A 14,119-nucleotide genomic window follows, 5' to 3' on the forward strand; every position below is an offset into this window, starting at 1 on the left:
CAAAAAAAAAAAAAAAAAAGATGATACCACTTTTCACACAGCTGTCCTTCAACAATAATTTTCAGTCACTGACTCTTGCCTCTTCTGGGTTGGTTTTCTCGGCTCCTTCAGCCCTGTTCCATGCTCCAGTGGGTCAGTGGTCCTCTTATGCTGTCATGCCCATAGCTGAGCTCATGGTGCCCCTGCACTGGCGCAGAATGGAGCATGGGTGTTTATGTTCACACAGAGCCCAAGACCTCCACCAGACAGCAGTCCAAGAATGCAGACACTTAGAAGCCACGTCATACCCTTCATGAACGATGAGCTTGTGGCCAACTGAAACCCTCACGTGTGTTTGCCAGAATGGCTGCCAAGCCAGGTCTCTTCCATCCCATACTCGTGTAACTGATTTCTTTAAACTAAATTCCAAAGCTTTTGATTTTACTTGTCTAGACATTGGGCCAGGAAGTATACACTGTGTGTGTGGGGGGCGGGGGAGTGTGAGTGTGTGTGTGTACAGCGGGGAGAAATTTTTTTCTTGCCAAGGCCACATATTTTGGAAGTCCTCTTTTGGAATTGCTATTGAGCCAGTTTATGTACATACAAGAAAATCAACCTCATTTCTTTAGAGTCAAACCTTGTTTGGAACCCAAAATGATGTTCTTCAGCTTGATCAACCACCTCATTCACTAGATTTGCTGCCAAGTAGTTTTTAGCTATCTCCCAAAATCAAATTTACCTTCAAGAAACAAAGGCCTCCCTGAGAAGATTCCAAAGACTATGCTATGGGATATGGAGGGTTTTTTCCCAAAAAAAAATGTTCTACAATATTTGAGGACACTGTACATCTTGGAAGGACACAGCATTGGTTTGAATATAGAAGGTCTGCTAGGTTTGCCAAGAAACCAACAAAATAAGCTCACTGCTTTTTATTCATTTTTATATGCTTAGAAATAAATATATTGACTCTGAAAGTTTCACATTAATAACAGATGGAAGAGAGCAAGATGGCGGAGTAGGAAGACACAGAATTCACCTCCCCTCAAAAACACATCAATTATACATCTACATTTAGAGCGATTCTCACTGAAAACTAATGAGACTGACACAGAGGCTCTTCCACAACAAAGGCTATAAGAAAGATCCACACAGAATCAGGTAGGAAGGGAAGAGAAGTGATCAGGTTGGGACCTATGCCCCTGGGAGGGGACACAGAATGGGGAGGGAGGTTACAAGGGTAGATATCCTCCCTGGGGAGTGAGCAGTTCCAGCCACATATTAGGTGCCCAAGGCCTGGGGTCCAACATCATGAAGAAGAGTCCCCTTAGCTGATTAGAAAACCAGTGGGACTAACAGGAGGGCTGTAAGAAACCTAGACGCTGCTAGTGAAGAGCACACACACACTTGCTTACTCCTGAAACAAGGCAGAAAAAAAGAGTGAAAGTGCACAAGATTCTGGCTGGTTTCCCACGACCACTCCAGTGAGCACCCCAGCCTGAGCCAAGTGTTCACTATGCCCACTTGCTTCACAATGCAGCTCCACACTAGGGCAAAGTCTGCCACGAGAGGAGTGATCAATTATGAGGGACTGTGCCAACCCAGATGCAGAACAGCATCTGAACAGGGTGGGAGCAGCCATTACTAGTGCTTACAGAGGCAGCGCATCAGAAGTGGTCCCAGACTCTGGCCAGGCAGCACAGCCCACGCCCAGACCCACACCATGCACCCGCACCTGCCCCTCTTCCTCTAGCATTGTTACCTTCTGGGGCAAGGGTTCTGGTGCTGGGAGTAGGGAGAGCACACACTTAGAAAGAATGCAGCCAGCTCAGACTCAAACTTCAGGGATTCTGCTCCAGGAACTTGGGACCTGGCCCACCCCCCCAGTAGGTTGTTGGCCACTAAGCAAAGAAGTCCCAGATCATAGCTGGCTCTGGTTCTAGCCCCTCCATCTCCAGTTCCACCTCTTATCAAAGTAATAGCTGCCAGTACACCCTGGGTAAAGACATAACTTGTGCTCATGTCAGATCCAGCTCCTCCACCAAAGCCTCTGGGCACACGCACACTGCACAGAGACACTCCGACACAAAAACACACCTTCAAGAACACAACAGGTAACTCTTTCATTATGTCTAATTTTATAAAGACAGAGAAAGTTAAGCAAAATAAAAAGCAGAGAAATTTGTTTCCATTGACAAAACAAGAGAAAACCCCTGAAAAAAGAACTAATGAAACAAAAGTAAATAACATACCAGATAAAGAGTTCAAAACATGAGTCATAAGAATGCTAACTGAATTAGGGAAAAGAATAGATGAACACAGTGAGAATTTTAATGAGGAACTAGAAAGTGTAAAAAACAACCAGTCAGAACTGAAAAATACAACAAATGAAGTGAAAAACACACTAGAAGGAGTTAATAGACTAGGTGATTGAGAAGAACACATAAGTGATCTGAAGACAGAATAGTAGAAAGCACCCAATAAGAACAGCAAAAAGAACAAATTTTAAAAATGAGAAAAGTTTAAGGGACCTCTGCATCAACATAAAGTATACCAACATTTGCATTATAGGAGTCTCAGAAGGAGAAGCAAGAGAGAAAAGGGTCAAAACTGTACTTAATGAAATTATGACTGAAAACTTCCCAAACGTGAAGTAGGAAAAAGATATCCAGGTACTAGAAGCACAGAGACTCCCAAACAAGATGAACCCAAAAAGACCTACACCATGACAAATCATAATTAAAATGGCAAAAGTTAGAGATAAAGAAAGAATTCTAGAGAAGCCTGTACTTCAGGGACCTGCTGTAGCATCAGGGTCCACACCCAACGCCCTGGACCCTCACTGAATTTTGGGGGTGAGATGGTACTCGAAGACACCTGGTGAAGATTCCAGGGACAGCTCCTAGATACAGCTGAAGGTACCCACAGACCCCCTTTGGCTTGCTGCCTCTTTGGCTATTCTACAGCATCTCTGATACTTCCAACCAGAAAGACAAGATCCAGCCTCATCCACCAGAACACAGGCACTAGTCCCCTCCACCAGGAAGCCTACACAACCCACTGAACCAACCTTACCCACTGGGGGCAGACACCAAAAACAACAGGAACTACGAACCTGCAGCCTGCAAAAAGGAGACCCCAAACACAATAAGTTAAGCAAAATGAGAAGACAGAGGAACACACAGCAGATGAAGGAGCAAGGTAAAAACCCACCAGATCAAACAAATGAAGAGGAAATAGGCAGTCTACCTGAAAAATAATTCAGAATAATGATAGTAAAGATGATCCAAAATCTTGGAAATAGAATAGACAAAATGCAAGAAACATATAGCAAGGACCTAGAAGAACTAAAGATGAATCAAGCAATGATGAGCAACACAATAAATGAAATTAAAAATACTCTAGATGGGATCAATAGCAGGATAACTGAGGCAGAAGAACGGATAAGTGACCTGGAAGATAAAATAGTGGAAATAACTGCTGCAGAGCAGAATAAAGAAAAAAGAATGAAAAGAACTGAGGACAGTCTCAGAGACCTCTGGGACAACATTAAACTCACCAACATTCCAATTATAGGGGTTCCAGAAGAAGAAGAGAAAAAGAAAGGGACTGAGAAAATATTTGAAGAGATTATAGTTGAAAACTTCCCTAATATGGGAAAGGAAATAGTTAATCAACTCCAGGAAGCACAGAGAGTCCCAAACAGGATAAATCCAAGGAGAAATATGCCAAGACACATATTAATCAAACTGTCAAAAATTAAACACAAAGAAAACATATTAAAAGCAACAAGGGAAAAACAACAAATAACACACAATGGAATCCCCATCAGGATAACAGCTGATATCTCAGCAGAAACTCTGCAAGCCAGAAGGGAGTGGCAGGACATATTTAAAGTGATGAAGGAGAAAAACCTGCAACCAAGATTACTCTACCCAGCAAGGATCTCATTCAGACTTGATGGAGAAATTAAAAGCTTTACAGACAAGCAAAAGCTGACAGAGTTCAGCACCACCAAATCAGCTTTACAACAAATGCTAAAGGAAATTCTCTGGGCCAGAAACACAACAGAAGGAAAATACCTACAATAACGAACCCAAAACAATTAAGAAAATGGGAATAGGAACATACATCAAAAATTACCTTAAATGTAAATGGACTAAATGCTCCCACTGAAAGACACAGATTGGCTGAATGGATACAAAAACAAAACCCATATATATGCTCTCTAAAAGAGACCCACTTCAGACCTAGAGACGCATACAGACTGAAAGTAAGGGGATGGAAAAAGATATTCCATACAAATGGAAATCAAAAGAAAGCTGGAGTAGCAATTCTCATATCAGACAAAATAGACTTAAAATAAAGACTATTAGAAGAGACAAAGAAGGGCAATACATAATAATCAAAGATCAATCCAAGATGAAGATATAACAATTGTAAATATTTATGCACCCAACATAGGAGCATGTCAATACATTAGGCAAATATTAACAGCCATAAAAGGGGAAATCGACAGTAACACATTCATAGTAGGGGACTTGAACACGCCATTTTCACCAATGGACAGATCATCCAAAATGAAAATAAATAAGGAAACACAAGCTTAAAATGATACATTAAACAAGAAAACCTTAATGGATATTTATAGGACATTCCATCCAAAAACAACAGAATGGACATTTTTCTCAAGTGCTCATTGAACATTCTCCAGGATAGATCATACCTTGGGTCACAAATCCAGCCTTGGTAAATTTAAGAAAATTGAAATTGTATCAAGTATCTTTTCTGACCATAACGCTATGAGACTAGATATAAATTACAGGAATAGATCTGTAAGAACTGCAAACACATGAAGGCTAAACAATACACTACTTACTAACAAAGTGATCACTGAAGAAATCAAAGAGGAAATCAACAAATACATAGAAACAAATGACAATGGCGACAAAACGACACAAAACTTATGGGATGCAGCAAAAGCAGTTCTAAGAGGGAAGTTTATAACAATACAATCCCACCTTAAGAAACAGGAAACATCTCGAGTAAACAACCTGACTTTCCACCTAAAGCAATTAGAGAAAGAAGAACAAAAAAACCCCAAAGTTAGCAGAAGGAAATAAATCATAAATATCAGATCAGAAATAAATCAAAAAGAAATGAGGGAAACGATAGCAAAGATCAATAAAAATAAAAGCTGGTCCTTTGAGAAGATAAACAAAATTGATAAACCATTAGCCACACTGATCAAGAAAAAAAAGGGAGAAGACTATATCAATAAAATTAGAAACGAAAAAGGAGAAGTAACAACTGACACTGCAGAAATACAAAAGATCATGAGAGATTACTACAAGCAACTCTATGCCAATAAAATGGACAACTTGGAAGAAATGGACAAATTCTTAGAAATGCACAACCTGCCAAGACTGAATCAGGAAGAAACAGAAAATATGAACAGGCCAATCATAAGCAGTGAAATTGAAACTGTGATTAAAAATCTTCCAACAAACAAAAGCCCAGCACCAAATGGTTTCACAAGCAAATTCTATCAAACATTTAGAGAAGAGCTAACACCTATCCTTCTCAAACTCTTCTCAAATATAGCAGAGGTAGGAACACTCCCAAACTCATTCTATGATGGCACCATCACCCTGATACCCAAACCACACAAAGATGTCACAAAGAAAGAAAACTACAGGCCAATATCACTGATGAACATAGATGCAAAAATCCTCAACAAAATACTAGCAAACAGAATCCAACAGCATATTAAAAGGATCATACACCATGATCAAGTGGGGTTTATTCCAGGAATGCAAGGATTCTTCAATACACGCAAATCAATCAACGTGATACACCATATTAACAAATTGAAGGAGAAAAACTATATGATCATCTCAATAGATGCAGAGAAAGCTTTTGACAAAATTCAACACCGATTTATGATAAAAACCCAGCAGAAAGCAAGCATAGAGGGAACTTTCCTCAACGTAATAAAGGCCATAGATGAGAATCCAACAGCCAACATTGACCTCAATGGTGAAAACTTGAAACCATTTCCAGTAAGATCAGGAACAAGACAAGGTTGCCAACTCTCACCCCTCCTATTCAACACAGTTTTGGAAGTTTTAGCCACAAAAGTCAGAGAAGAAAAAGAAACAAAAGGAATCCAAATCGGAAAAGAAGAAGTAAACCTGTCACTGTTTGCAGATGACATGATACTATACATAGAGAATCCTAAAGATGCTACCAGAAAACTACTAGAGCTAATCAATGAATTCGGTAAAGTAGCAGGATACAAAATTAATGCAGAGAAATCTCTGGCATTCCTGTACACTAATGATGAAAAATCTGAAAGTGAAATCAAGAAAACACTCCCATTTACCATTGCAACAAAAAGAATAAAATATCTAGGAATAACCTACCTAAGGAGACAAAAGACCTGTATGCAGAAAATTATAAGACACTGATGAAAGACATTAAAGATGATACAAATAGATGGAGAGATATACCGTGTTCTTGGATTGGAAGAATCAACATTGTGAAAATGACTCTACTACCCAAAGCAATCTACAGATTCAATGCAATCCCTATCAAAATACCACTGGCATTTTTCACAGAACTAGAACAAAACATTTCAAAATTTGTTTGGAAAAACAAAAGACCCCGAATAGCCAAAGCAATCTTGAGAACGAAAAATGGAGCTGGAGGAATCAGGCTCCCTGACTTCAGACTATACTACAAAGCTACAGTAATCAAGAGAGTGTGGTACTGGCACAAAAACAGAAAAATAGATCAATGGAACAGGGTAGAAAGCCCAGAGATAAACCCATGCACATAGGGTCACCTTATCTTTGATAAAGGAGGCAGGAATGTACAGTGGAGAAAGGACAGCCTCTTCAATAAGTGGTGCTGGGAAAACTGGACAGGGACATGTAAAAGTATGAAATTAGATCATTCCCTAACACCACACACAAAAATAAGCTCAAAATGGATTAAAGACCTAAATGTAAGGCCAGAAATTATCAAACTCTTAGAGGAAAACATAGGCAGAACACTCTATTACATAAATCACAGCAAGATCCTTTTGGTCCCACCTCCTAGAGAAATGGAAATAAAGACAAAAAAAAAAACACATGGGTCCTAATGAAACTTAAAAGCTTTTGCACAGCAAAGGAAACCATAAACAAGACCAAAAGACAACCCTCAGAATGGGAGAAAATATTTGCAAATGAAGCAACTGACAAAGGATTAATCTCCAAAATTTATAAGCAGCTCATGCAGCTCAATAGCAAAAAAACAAACAACCCAATCCAAAAATGGGCAGAAGACTTAAATAGGCATTTCTCCAAAGAAGATATACAGACTGCCAACAAACACATGAAAGAATGCTCAACATCTTTAATCATTAGAGAAATGCAAATCAAAACTACAATGAGATATCATCTCACACCAGTCAGAATGGCCATCATCAAGAAATCTAGAAACAATAAATGCTGGACAGGGTGTTGATAAAAGGGAACACTCTTGCACTGTTGGTGGGAATGTGAATTGGTACAGCCACTATGGAGAACAGTATGGTGGTTCCTTAAAAATCTAAAAATAGAACTACCATATAACCCAGCAATCCCACTACTAGGCATATACCCTGAGAAAACCAAAATTCAAAAAGAGACATGTACCAAAATGTTCACTGCAGCTCTAGTCACAATAGCCCGGAGCTGGAAACAACCTAAGTGTCCATCATCAGATGAATGGAAAAAGAAGATGTGGCACATATATACAATGGAATATTACTCAGCCATAAAAAGAAATGAAACTGAGCTATTTTTAATGAGGTGGATAGACCTAGAGTCTGTCATACAGAGTGAAGTAAGTCAGAAAGAGAAAGACAAATACCGTATGCTAACACACATATATGGAATTTAAGAAAAAAATGTCATGAAGAACCTAGGGGTAAAATAGGAATAAAGACACAGACCTACTTGAGAATGGACTTGAGGATATGGGGAGGGGGAAGGGTAAGCTGTGACAAAGCGAAAGAGAGGCATGGACATATATACGGTACCAAACGTAAGGTACATAGATAGTGGGAAGCAGCCACATAGCACAGGGAGATCAGCTCAGGGCTTTGTGACCGCCTGGAGGGGTGGGATAGGGAGGGTGGGAGGGAGGGAGACGCAAGAGGGAAGGGATGTGGGAACAGATGTATATGTATGACTGATTCACTTTGTTATAAAGCAGAAAATAATAAAAAAATAAAAAATAATAAAATAAAAGCAGTCTACCACCAAATTTATTATTAAATAAAGAATAAATATCCTTATCACTTAAAAAAAAAGATGTGGCACATATATACAATGGAATATTACTCAGCCATAAAAAGAAATGAAATTGAGCTATTTGTAATGAGGTGGATAGACCTAGCGTCTGTCATACAGAGTGAAGTAAGTCAGAAAGTGAAAGACAAATACCGAATGCTAACACATATATATGGAATTTAAGAAGAAAAAAAATGTCATGGGGCTTCCCTGGTGGCGCAGTGGTTGAGAGTCCACCTGCCGATGCAGGGGACACGGGTTCGTGCCCTGGTCCGAGAGGATCCCACATGCCATGGAGCGGCTGGGCCCGTGAGCCATGGCCGCTGAGCCTGCGCTTCTGGAGCCTGTACTCCGCAACGGGAGAGGCCACAACAGTGAGAGGCCTGTGTACCGCAAAAAAAAAAAAAAAAAAAAAAAAAAAAGTCATGAAGAACCTAGGGGTAAGACAGGAATAAAGACACAGACCTACTAGAGAATGGACTTGAGGATATGTGGTGGGGGAAGGGTAAGCTGTGACAAAGCGAACGAGAGGCATGGATATATATACACTACCAAACGTAAGGTAGATAGCTAGTGGGAAGCAGCTGCATAGCACAGGAAGATCAGCTCGGTGCTTTGTGACCACCTGGAGGTGTGGAATAGGGAAGGTGGGAGGGAGACGCAAGAGGGAGGGGATTTGGGAACATATGTATATGTATACCTGATTCATTTTGTTATAAAGCAGAAACTAACACAAGAAAAAATGAAAAAAGAAAAAAAAGGAAATGATAAAGGTGAAGTAACAACTGACAGTGCAGAAATACAAAAGATCATGAGAGATTACTACAATCAACTCTATGCCAAAAAAATGAACAACCTGGAAGAAATGGACAAATTCTTAGAAATGCATAACCTGCCAAGACTGAATCAGGAAGAAATAGAAAATATGAACAGGCCAATCATAAGCACTGAAACTGAAACTGTGATTAAAAATCTTCCAACAAACAAAAGCCCAGGACCAGATGGCTTCACAGGCAAATTCTATCAAACATTTAGAGAAGAGCTAACACCTGTCCTTCTCAAACTCTTCCAAAATATAGCAGAGGGAGGAACACTCCCAAACTCATTCTAGGATGGCACCATCACCCTGATACCCAAACCACACAAAGATGTCACAAAGAAAGAAAACTACAGGCCAATATCACTGATGAACATAGATGCAAAAATCCTCAACAAAATACTAGCAAACAGAATCCAACAGCATATTAAAAGGATCATACACCATGATCAAGTGGGGTTTATTCCAGGAATGCAAGGATTCTTCAATACACGCAAATCAATCAACGTGATACACCATATTAACAAATTGAAGGAGAAAAACTATATGATCATCTCAATAGATGCAGAGAAAGCTTTTGACAAAATTCAACACCGATTTATGATAAAAACCCAGCAGAAAGCAAGCATAGAGGGAACTTTCCTCAACGTAATAAAGGCCATAGATGAGAATCCAACAGCCAACATTGACCTCAATGGTGAAAACTTGAAACCATTTCCAGTAAGATCAGGAACAAGACAAGGTTGCCAACTCTCACCCCTCCTATTCAACACAGTTTTGGAAGTTTTAGCCACAACAATCAGAGAAGAAAAAGAAACAAAAGGAATTCAAATCGGAAAAGAAGTAGTAAAGCTGCCACTGTTTGCAGATGACATGATACTATACATAGAGAATCCTAAAGATGCTACCAGAAAACTACTAGAGCTAATCAATGCATTTGATAAAGTAGCAGGATACAAAATTAATGCAGAGAAATCTCTGGCATTCCTGTACACTAATGATGAAAAATCTGAAAGTGAAATCAAGAAAACACTCCCATTTACCATTGCAACAAAAAGAATAAAATATCTAGGAATAAACCTACCTAAGGAGACAAAAGACCTATATGCAGAAAATTATAAGACACTGATGAAAGACATTAAAGATGATACAAATAGATGGAGAGATATACTATGTTTCTGGATTGGAAGAATCAACACTGTGAAAATGACTCTACTACCCAAAGCAATCTACAGATTCAATGCAATCCCTATCAAACTACCACTGGAAGTTTTCACAGAACTAGTACAAAACATTTCACAATTTGTGTGGAAACACCAAAGACCCCGAATAGCCAAAGCCATCTTGAGAACGAAAAACGGAGCTGCAGGAATCAGGTTCCCTGTCTTCAGACTATACTACAAAACTACAGTAATCAAGACAGTATGGTACTGGCACAAAAACAGAAAGATAGATCAATGGAACAGGGTAGAAAGCCCAGAGATAAACCCATGCACATATGGTCACCTTAACTTTGATAAAGGAGGCAGGAATGTACAGTGGAGAAAGGACAGCCTCTTCAATAAGTGGTGCTGGGAAAACTGGACAGGGATATGTAAAACCATGAGATTAGATCACTCCCTAACACCATACACAAAAATAAGCTCAAAATGGATTAAAGACCTAAATATAAGGCGAGAAACTATCAAACTCTTAGAGGAAAACATAGGCAGAACACTCTATGACATAAAGCACAGCAAGATCCTTTTTGACCCACCTCCTAGAGAAATGGAAATAAAGATAAAAATAAACACATGGGACCTAATGAAATTGCAAAGCTTTTGCACAGCAAAGGAAGCCATAAACAAGACCAAAAGACAACCCTCAGAATGGGAGAAAATATTTGCAAATGAAGCAACTGACAAAGGATTAATCTCCAAAATTTATAAGCAGCTCATGCAGCTCAATAGCAAAGAAACAAACAACCCAATCCTAAAATGGTCAGAAGACCTAAATAGACATTTCTCTAAAGAAGATATATGGACTGCCAACAAACACATGAAAGAATGCTCAACATCATTAATCATTAGAGAAATGCAACTCAAAAGTACAATGAGATATCATCTCACACCTTTCAGAATGGCCATCATCAAAAAATCTACAAACAATAAATGCTGGAGAGGGTGTGGAGAAAAGGGAACACTCTTGAACTGCTGGTGGGAATATGAATTGGTACAGCCACTATGGAGAACATTATGGATGTTCCTTAAAAAACTACAAATAGAACTACCATGTGACCCAGCAATCCCACTGCTGGGCATATACTCTGATAAAACCATAATTCAAAAAGAGTCATGTACCAAAATATTCATTGAAGTTCTATTTACAATAGCCTGGAGCTGGAAACAACCCAAGTGTCCATCATCGGATGAATGGATAAAGAAGATGTGGCACATATATACAATGGAATATTACTCAGCCATAAAAGAAATGAAATTGAGCTATTTGTAATGAGGTGGATAGACCTCGAGTGTGTCATACAGAGTGAAGTAAGTCAGTAAGAGAAAGACAAATGCCGTATGCTAACACATATATATGGAATTTAAGAAAAAAAATGTCATGAAGAACCTAGGAGTACAATAGGAATAAAGACACAAACGTACTTGAGAATGGACCTGAGGATATGGGGAGGGGAAAGAGTAAGCTGTAACAAAGCGAAAGAGAGGCATGGACATATATACAGTACCAAACGTAAGGTAGATTGCTACTGGGAAGCAGCCGCATAGCACAGGGAGATCAGCTCGGTGCTTTGTGACAGATTGGAGGGCTGCGATAGGGAGGGTGGGAGGGAGGGAGATGCAAGAGGGAAGGGATATGGGAACAGATGTATATGTATAACTGATTCACTTTGTTATAATTAGAAACTAATAAAAATTTAAAAATTTTAAAAAGAAAGAATTCTAAAGGCAGAAAGACAAAAACAGAGTCACATACAGGGGATCACCCGTACGGGTATCAGCTGACTTTTCTGCAGAAACTTTGAAGGCCTTAAGGGAGTGATATGATATATTTAAAGTGCTAAAAGGGAAAAGCATGCAGCCTAGGATTCATTACTTAGGAAGACTATCATTTAGAATTAAAAGACAGATAAAGAACTTCTGAGACAAGCAAAAACTAAAAGAGTTTTTATCAATACTAAACCTACACTAAAAGAAATGTTAAAGGGTCTTCTTTACATGGAAAAGAAAAGGCTACCACAAGAAGTGTCTACAAGAAAGGAAAAATCCAACTAGTAAAGGCAAGTATACGGTAAAGGCTGAGGATCACCCACTTAAGTAAGCTAGTACAAAGATTAAAAGACAAAAACGTTGTAATAAACTGTAACTACAATAAATAGTGAAGGGATAAACATAAAGATACAAAATATGACAATGAAAACAAAATGTGGGGGAGGCGAGTAAAAAATATAGATCTTTTAGAATGTGTTTGAACTTACATGACTACCATTTTAAAACAAGTAGATATAGTTATTGGTCAACATATAGGAACCCCATGGTAATCACAACTCAAAAACTTACGATACATAAAAAATGGAAAAAGGAACACACAGATACCACTAAAGAAAATCATCAAGCCACAAGGGAAGGATTTAAAAGAAGAACAGAGAACTATGAAAACGAGAAAACAAGTAAAAAAAAATGGCAATAACTAAGCACCTACCAGTAAGTACTTTAAATGTCAATGGACTAGGGGACCTCCCTGGTGGTGCAGTGGTTAAGAATCCTCCTGCCAATGCAGGGGACACGGGCCTGATCCCTGGTCTGGGAGGATCCCAAATGCCATGGAACAACTAAGCCCGTGCGCCACAACTAATGAAACTGGTATGCCTAGAGCCCATGCTCCACAGCAAGAGAAGCCACCGCAATGAGAAGCCCGTGCACCACAACAAAGAGAAGCCCCCACTCGCTGCAACTAGAGAAAGCCCACACGCAGCAATGAAGACCCAATGCAGCCAAAAAAACAAACAAAAATAGTCAATGGACTAAATGCTCCAATCAAAAGACATAGGGTAGCCAAAGGCATAAAAAAACAAGATCAAACTATATGCTGCTTACAAGAGAATCACTTCAAAGCTAAAGACACACACACACTGAAAGAAAGGGAATGGAAAAAGATATTTCATGCAAATAGAAACAAGAAAGTGGGGGGGTAGCAATATTGATATCAGACAAAATAGACTTTAAAACAAAGTCTATAACAAAAGACAAAGAAGAGCATTATATAATGATAAAGGGATCAATACAAGAAGAGGACATAACACACATTAACATATATGCACCTAATATAAGAGTCCTGAAATACATAAAGCAAACATCAATAGACATAAAGGGAGAAATTGACAATAATACAATTATAGTAGAGGACTTTAACACCTTACTTACATCAATGGACAGATCATTCAGACAGAAAATCAATAAGGAAACAGTGGCCTTAAATGACACATTAGACCAAATGGATTTAATAGATATCTACAAGACATTCCATCCAAAAACAGCAGAACGCGCATTGTTTTCAAGTGCACATGGAACATTCTCCAGGATACATCACATGTTAGGCCACAAAATCCATCTCAACCAACTTAAAAGGATATAAATTATTTCCAACATTTTTTCCAACCACAGCAGCATAAAACTAGAAATCAATTACAGGAAGAAAAATGGGAAAAACACAAATATGTGGAGACTAAACAACATGCTACTAAAAAACCAATGGGTCAACAATAAAATCAAAGAGGAAATCAGAAAATACCTTGCGACAAATGAAAATGGAAACACAACTTTACAAAATTTTGGGGATTCAGCAAAAGTAGTTCTAAGAAGGAAGTTTATATTAATATAGGCATACCCCAAGAAACAAGAAAAATCTCAAACAACTTAACCTATCACCTAAATGAGTTAGAAAAATAATAAACAGAGCCCAAAGTCAGCAGAAGGAGAGAAATAATAAAGATCAGAGAGGAAATAAA

This window comes from Mesoplodon bidens (assembly GCF_964165515.1).
Source record: "Mesoplodon bidens genome assembly, chromosome: X".
Taxonomy (NCBI): Eukaryota; Metazoa; Chordata; class Mammalia; order Artiodactyla; family Ziphiidae; genus Mesoplodon; species Mesoplodon bidens.